This window comes from Homarus americanus, unplaced genomic scaffold, assembly GCF_018991925.1.
Source record: "Homarus americanus isolate GMGI-L3 unplaced genomic scaffold, GMGI_Hamer_2.0 scaffold56333, whole genome shotgun sequence".
Lineage (NCBI taxonomy): Eukaryota > Metazoa > Arthropoda > Malacostraca > Decapoda > Nephropidae > Homarus > Homarus americanus.
Genome location: NW_024734940.1, coordinates 5,253,859 through 5,261,371, shown reverse-complemented (window position 1 = coordinate 5,261,371; position 7,513 = coordinate 5,253,859).

Below are 7,513 nucleotides of genomic sequence, written 5' to 3'. Positions count from 1 at the left end.
TATTGTAAAGGTGTTGTCAGGTAGATGTTCGTAATTTAAAGGTGATGTCAGGTAGATGTTCTTAATGTAAAGGTGTTGTCAGGTAGATGTTCTTAATGTAAAGGTGTTGTCAAGTAGATGCTCTTAATGTAAAGGTGTTGTCAGGTAGATGTTCTTGATGTAAAGGTATTGTCAAGTAAATGTTCTTAATGTAAAGGTGTCAGGTAGATGTTCTTAATGTAAAGGTGTTGTCAGGTAGATGTTCTTAATGTGAAGGTGTTGTCAGGTAGATGTTCTTGATGTAAAGGTGTTGTCAGTTATATGTTGTTAATGTAAAGGTATTGTCAAGTAGATCTTCTTAATGTTTGGTGTTGTCAGGTAGATGTTCTTAGTATAAAGATGTTGTCGAGTAGATGCTCTTAATGTAAAGGTGTTGTCAATTAGAAGCTCTTAATGTAAAGGTGTTGTCAGGTAGATGATCTTAATGTAAAGATGTTGTCAGGTAGATGTTCTTAATGTAAAGGTGTTATCAGGTACATGTTCTTAATGTAAAGGTGTTGTCAGGTAGATGTTCTTAATGTAAAGGTGTTGTCAAGTAGATGTTCATAATGTAAAGGTGTTGTCAAGTAGATCCTCTTAATGTAAGGGTGTTGTAAGGTAGATGTTCTTAATGTAAAGGTATTCTCAAGTAGATGTTCATAATTTAAAGGTGTTGTCAGGTAGATGTTCTTAATGTAAAGGATGTTGTTAAGTAGATGTTCATAATGTAAAGGTGTTGTCAAGTAGATCCTCTTAATGTAAAGGTGTTGTAAGGTAGATGTTCTTAATGTAAAGGCATTCTCAAGTAGATGTTCTTCATTTAAAGATGTTGTCAGGTAGATGTTCTTAATGTAAAGGTGTTGTCAGGTAGATGTTCTTAATGTAAAGGTATTGTCAAGTAGATGTTCTTAATGTAAAGGTGTTGTCAGGTAGATGCTCTTAATGTAAAGGTGTTGTCAGGTAGATGTTCTTAGTGTACAGATGTTGTCAGGTAGTTGTTCTTAGTGTACAGATATTGTCAGGTAAATGCTGTTAATGTAAAGGTGTTGTCAAGTAGATGTTCTTAGTGTAAAGGTGTTGTCAAGTAGATGTTCTTAATGTAAAGGTGGTATCAGGTTGATGTTCTTAATGTAAAGGTGTTATCAAGTAGATGTTCTTAATTTAAAGGTGTTGTCAGGTAGATGTTCTTAATGTAACGGTGTTGTCAGGTAGATGTTCTTAATGTAACGGTGTTGTCAGGTAGATGCTCTTAATGTAAAGGTTTTGTCAAGTAGATGTTCTTGATATGAGGTGTTGTCAGGTAGATGTTCTTAATGTAAAGGTGCTGTCAGGTAGATGTTCTTAATGTAAAGGTTTTGTCAGGTAGATGTTCTTAATGTAAAGGTGTTGTCAAGTAGATGCTCTTAATTTAAAGGTGTTGTCAAGTAGATGTTCTTAATGTAAAGGTGTTGTCAGGTTGATGTTCTTAAAGTAAAGGTGTTGTCAGGTAGAAGTTCTTAATGTAAAGGTATTGTCAAGTAGATGTTCTTAATGTAAAGGTGTTGTCAGATAGATGTTCTTTATGTAAAGGTGCTGTCAAGTAGATGTTCTTAATGTAAAGGTATTGTCAAGTAGATGTTCTTAATGTAAAGATGTTGTCAAGTAGATGTTCTTAATGTAAAGGTATTGCCAAGTAGATGTTCTTAATGTAAAGATATTGTCAAGTAGATGTTCTTAATGTAAAGGTGTTATCAAGAAGATGTTCTTAATTTAAAGGTGTTGTCAGGTAGATGATCTTAATGTAACGTTGTTGTCAGGTAGATGTTCTTAATGTAATGGTGTTGTGAAGTAGATCCTTTTAATGTAAAGGTGTTATCAGGTAGATGTTCATAATGTAAAGGTATTGTCAGGTAGATGTTCTTAATGTAAAGGTGTTGTCAGGTAGATGTTCTTAACGTAAAGGTGTTGTCAGGTAGATGTTCTTAATGTAAAGATGTTGTCAGGTAGATGTTCATAATGTACAGGTGTTGCCAAGTAGATCCTCTTAATGTAAAGGTGTTGTAAGGTAGATGTTCTTAATGTAAAAGTGTTGTCAGGTAGATGTTCTCAATGTAAAGGTGTTGTCAAGCAGATGTTCTTAATGTAAAGGTGTTGTCAGGTAGATGTTCTTAACGTAAAGGTGTTGTCAGGTAGATGTTCTTAATGTAAAGATGTTGTCACGTAGATGTTCATAATGTTCAGGTGTTGTCAGGTAGATGTCCTTAATGTAAAGTTATTGTCAAATAGATGTTCTTAATGTAAGGGTGTTGTCAGGTAGATGCTCTTAATGTAAAGGTGTTGTCAGGTAGATGTTCTTAATGTAAAGGTGTTGTCAAGTAGATGTTCTTTATGTCAAGGTGTTGTCAGGTAGATGTTCTTAATGTAAAGGTGTTGTCAGGTAGATGTTCTTAATGTAAAGGTGTTGTCAAGTAGATCTTCTTAATGGAAAGGTGTTGTCAAGTAGATGTTCTTTATGTCAAGGTGTTGTCAGGTAGATGCTCTTAATGTAAAGGTGTTGTCAGGTAGATGTTCTTAATGTAAAGGTGTTGTCAAGTAGATGTTCTTTATGTCAATGTGTTGTCAGGTAGATGTTCTTAATGTAAAGGTGTTGTCAGGTAGATGTTCTTAATGTAAAGGTGTTGTCAGGTAGGTGTTCTTTATGTCAAGGTGTTGTCAGGTAGATGTTGTTAATGTAAAGGTCTTGTCAGGTAGATGCTCCTAATGTTAAGGTGTTGTCAAGTAGATCTTCTTAATGGAAAGGTGTTGTCAGGTAGATGTTCTTAATGTAAATGTGTTGTCAGGTAGATGTTCTTAAAGTAAAGGTGATGTCAGGTAGATGTTATTAATGTAAAGATTTTGTCAGGTGGATGTTCTTAATATATAGGTGTTGTAAAGTAGATGTTCTTCATGTTTGGTGTTGTCAGGTGGATGTTCTTAGTGTAAAGGAATTGTCAGGTAGATGTTATTAATGCAAAAGTGTTGTCAGGTAGATGTTCTTAATGTAAAGGTGTTGTCAGGTAGATGTTCTTAATGTAAAGATATTCTCAAGTAGACGTTCTTCGTGTAAAGGTATTGTCAAGTAGATCTTCTTAATGTTTGGTGTTGTCAGGTAGATGTTCCTAATCTAAAGGATGTTGTCAGGTAGATGTTCTTAATGTAAAGGAGTTGTCAGGCAGATGTTCTTAATGTAAAGGTGTTGTCATGTAGATGTTCTCAATGTGCAGATGTTGTCGGGTAGATGTTCTTAATGTAAAGGTATTGTCAGGTAGATGTTCCTAATGTAAAAGTGTTGTCAGGTAGATGTTCTCAGTGAACAGATGTTGTCAGGAAGATGTTCTTATTGTAAATATGTTGTCAGGCAGATGTTCTTAGTGTACAGATGTTGTCAGGTAGATGTTCTTTATGTAAAGGTGTTGTCAGGTAGATGTTCTTAATCTAAAGGATGTTGTCAGGTAGATGTTCTTAATGTAAAGGTGTTGTCAGGGAGATGTTCTTAATGTAAATATGTTGTCAGGCAGATGTTCTTAGTGTACAGATGTTGTCAGGTAGATGTTCTTTATGTAAAGGTGTTGTCAGGTAGATGTTCTTAATGAGAAGGTGTTGTCAGGTAGATGTTCATAATGTAAAGGATTTGTCATGTAGATGTTCCTAAAGTATAGGTGTTGTAAGGTAGATGTTCTTAATGTAACGGTGTTGTCAGGTAGATGATCTTAATGTAAAGGTGTTGTCAGGCAGATGCTCTTAATGTAAAGGTGTTGTCAAGTAGATGTTCTTAATGTAAAGGTGTTGTCAGGTAGATGTTCTTAATGTAAAGGTGTTGTCAGGTAGATGTTCTTAATGTAAAGGTGTTGTCAGGTAGATGTTCTTAATGTAAAGGTGTTGTCAGGTAGATGTTCTTAATGTAAAGGAGTTGTCAAGTAGATGCTCTTAATGTAAAGGTGTTGTCAGGTAGAAGTTCTTAATGTAAAGGTATTGTCAAGTAGATGTTCTTAATGTAAAGGTGCTGTCAGGTAGATGTTCTTTATGTAAAGGTGCTGTCAAGTAGATGTTCTTAATGTAAAGGTATTGTCAAGTAGATGTTCTTAATTTAAAGGTATTGTCAAGTAGATGTTCTTAATGTAAAGGTGTTGTCAAGTAGATGTTCTTAATGTAAAGGTGTTGTCAAGTAGATGTTCTTAATGTAAAGGTGTTGTCAGGTAGATGATCTTAATGTAACGTTGTTGTCAGGAAGATCTTTTTAATGTAAAGGTGTTGTAAGGCAGATGTTCTTAATGTAAAGGTGGCGTCAGGTTTATGTTCTTAATGTAAAGGTGTTGTCAGGTAGATGTTCTTAATGTAAAGATGTTGTAAGGTAGATGTTCATAATGTAAAGGTGTTGTCAAGTAGATCCTCTTAATGTAAAGTTGTTGTAAGGTAGATGTTCTTAATGTAAAGGTATTCTCAAGTAGATGATCTTAATGTAAAGATGTTGTCAGGTAGATGTTCTTAATGTAAAGGTGTTGTCAGGTAGATGTTCTTAATGTAAAGGTGTTGTCAGGTAGATGCTCTTAAAGTAAAGGTGTTGTCATTTAGATGTTCTTAATGTAAAGGTGTTGTCAGGTAGATGTTCTTGATGTAAAGGTGTTGTCAGGTATATGTTGTTAATGTACAGGTATTTTCAAGTAGATCTTCTTAATGTTTGGTGTTGTCAGGTAGATGGTCTTAGTGTAAAGGTGTTGTCAAGTAGATGCTCTTAATGTAAAGGTGTTATCAGGTAGATGTTCTTAATGTAAAGGTGTTGTCAGGTAGATGTTCTTAATGTAAAGTTGTTGTCAAGTAGATGTTCATAATGTAAAGGTGTTGTCAAGTAGATCCTCTTAATGTAAAGGTGTTATAAGGTAGATGTTCTTAATGTAAAGGTATTCTCAAGTAGATGTTCTTAATTTAAAGGTGTTGTCAGGTAGATGTTCTTAATGTAAAGGATGTTGTTAAGTAGATGTTCATAATGTAAAGGTGTTGTCAAGTAAATCCTCTTAATGTAAAGGTGTTGTAATGTAGATGTTCTTAATGTAAAGGTATTCTCAAGTAGATGTTCTTCATTTAAAGTTGTTGTCAAGAAGATGTTCTTAATGTAAAGGTGTTGTCAGGTAGATGTTCTTAATGTAAAGGTGTTGTCAGGTATATGTTGTTAATGTAAAGGTATTGTCAAGTAGATCTTCTTAATGTTTGGTGTTGTCAGGTAGATGTTTTTAGTGTAAAGGTGTTGTCAGGTAGATGTTCTTAATGTAAAGGTGTTGTCAGGTAGATGTTCTTAATGTAAAGGTGTTGTCAGGTAGATGTTCTTGATGTAAAGGTATTGTCAAGTAAATATTCTTAATGTAAAGGTGTTGTCAGGTAGATGTTCTTAATGTAAAGGTGTTGTCAGGTAGATGTTCTTTATGTCAAGGTATTGTCAGGTAGATGTTCTTAATGTAAAGGTGTTGTCAAGTAGATGTTCTTAATGTAAAGGTCTTGTCAGGGAGATGCTCTTAATGTAAAGGTGTTGTCAGGTAGATGTTCTTAATGTAAATGTGTTGTCAGGTAGATGTTCTTAATGTAAAGGTGTTGTCAAGTAGATGTTCTTAATGTAAATGTGTTGTCAGGTATATGTTCTTAATGTAAAGGTGTTGTCAGGTAGATGTTCTTAATGTAAATGTGTTGTCAGGTAGATGTTCTTAATGTAAAGGTGTTGTCAAGTAGATGTTCTTAATGTAAAGGTGTTGTCAAGTAGATGTTCATAATGTAAAGGTGTTGTCAAGTAGATCCTGTTAATGTAAAGGTGTTGTAAGGTAGATGTTCTTAATGTAAATGTGTTGTCAGGTAGATGTTCTTAATGTAATGGTGTTGTCAAGTAGATGTTCTTAATGTAAAGGTGTTGTCAGGTATATGTTCTTAATGTAAAGGTGTTGTCAGGTAGATGTTCTTAATGTAAAGGTGTTGTCAGGTAGATGCTCTTAAAGTAAAGGTGTTGTCATTTAGATGTTCTTAATGTAAATGTGTTGTCAGGTAGATGTTCTTAATGTAAAGGTGTTGTCAAGTAGATGTTCTTAATGTAAAGGTGTTGTCAGGTATATGTTCTTAATGTAAAGGTGTTGTCAGGTAGATGTTCTTAATGTAAAGGTGTTGTCAGGTAGATGTTCTTTATGTCAAGGTATTGTCAGGTAGATGTTCTTAATGTAAAGGTGTTGACAGGTAGATGTTCTTAATGTAAAGGTGTTGTCAGGTAGATGTTCTTTATGTCAAGGTGTTGTCAGGTAGATGTTCTTAATGTAAATGTGTTGTCAGGTAGATGTTCTTAATGTAAAGGTGTTGTCAAGTAGATGTTCATAATGTAAAGGTGTTGTCAAGTAGATCCTGTTAATGTAAAGGTGTTGTAAGGTAGATGTTCTTAATGTAAAGGTGTTGTCAGGTAGATGTTCTTTATGTCAAGGTATTGTCAGGTAGATGTTCTTAATGTAAAGGTGTTGTCAGGTAGATGTTCTTAATGTAAAGGTGTTGTCAGGTAGATGTTCTTTATGTCAAGGTGTTGTCAGGTAGATGTTCTTTATGTAAATGTGTTGTAAGGTAGATGTTCTTAATGTAAAGGTGTTGTCAGGTAGATGTTCATAATGTAAAGGTGCTCAGGTAGATGTTCTTAATGTAAAGTTGTTGTCAGGTAGATGCTCTAAATTTAAAGGTGTTGTCAAGTAGATGTTCTTGATGTAAAGGTGTTGTCAGGTAGAGGTTCTTAATGTAAAGGTGTTGTTAGGTAGATGTTCTTAATGTAAAGGTGTTGTCAAGTAGATGCTCTTAATGTAAAGGTGTTGTCAAGTAGATGTTCTTAATGTAATGGTGTTGTCAGGTAGATGTTCTTTATGTAAAGGTGCTGTCAAGTAGATGTTCTTAATGTAAAGGTATTGTCAAGTAGATGTTCTTAATGTAAAGATGTTGTCAAGTAGATGTTCTTCAAGTAAAGGTATTGCCAAGTAGATGTTCTTAATGTAAAGATATTGTCAAGGAGATGTTCTTAATGTAAAGGTGTTGTCAGGTAGATGTTCTTAATTTAAAGGTGTTGTCAGGTAGATGATCTTAATGTAACGTTGTTGTCAGGTAGATGTTCTTAATGTAAAGGTGTTGTCAAGTAGATGCTCTTAATGCAAAGGTGCTGTCTGGTAGATGTTCTTAATGTAAAGGTGGTGTCAGGTAGATGTTCTTAATGTAAAGGTGTTGTCAGGTAGATGTTCATAATGTAAAGGTGTTGTCAGGTAGATGTTCTTTATGTCAAGGTGTTGTCAGGTAGATGTTCTTAATATAAATGTGTTGTCAGGTAGATGTTCTTAATGTAAAGGTGTTGTCAAGTAGATGTTCATAATGTAAAGGTGTTGTCAAGTAGATCCTGTTAATGTAATGGTGTTGTAAGGTAGATGTTCTTAATGTAAAGGAGTTGTCATGCAGATGTTCTTAATCTAAAGGATGTTGT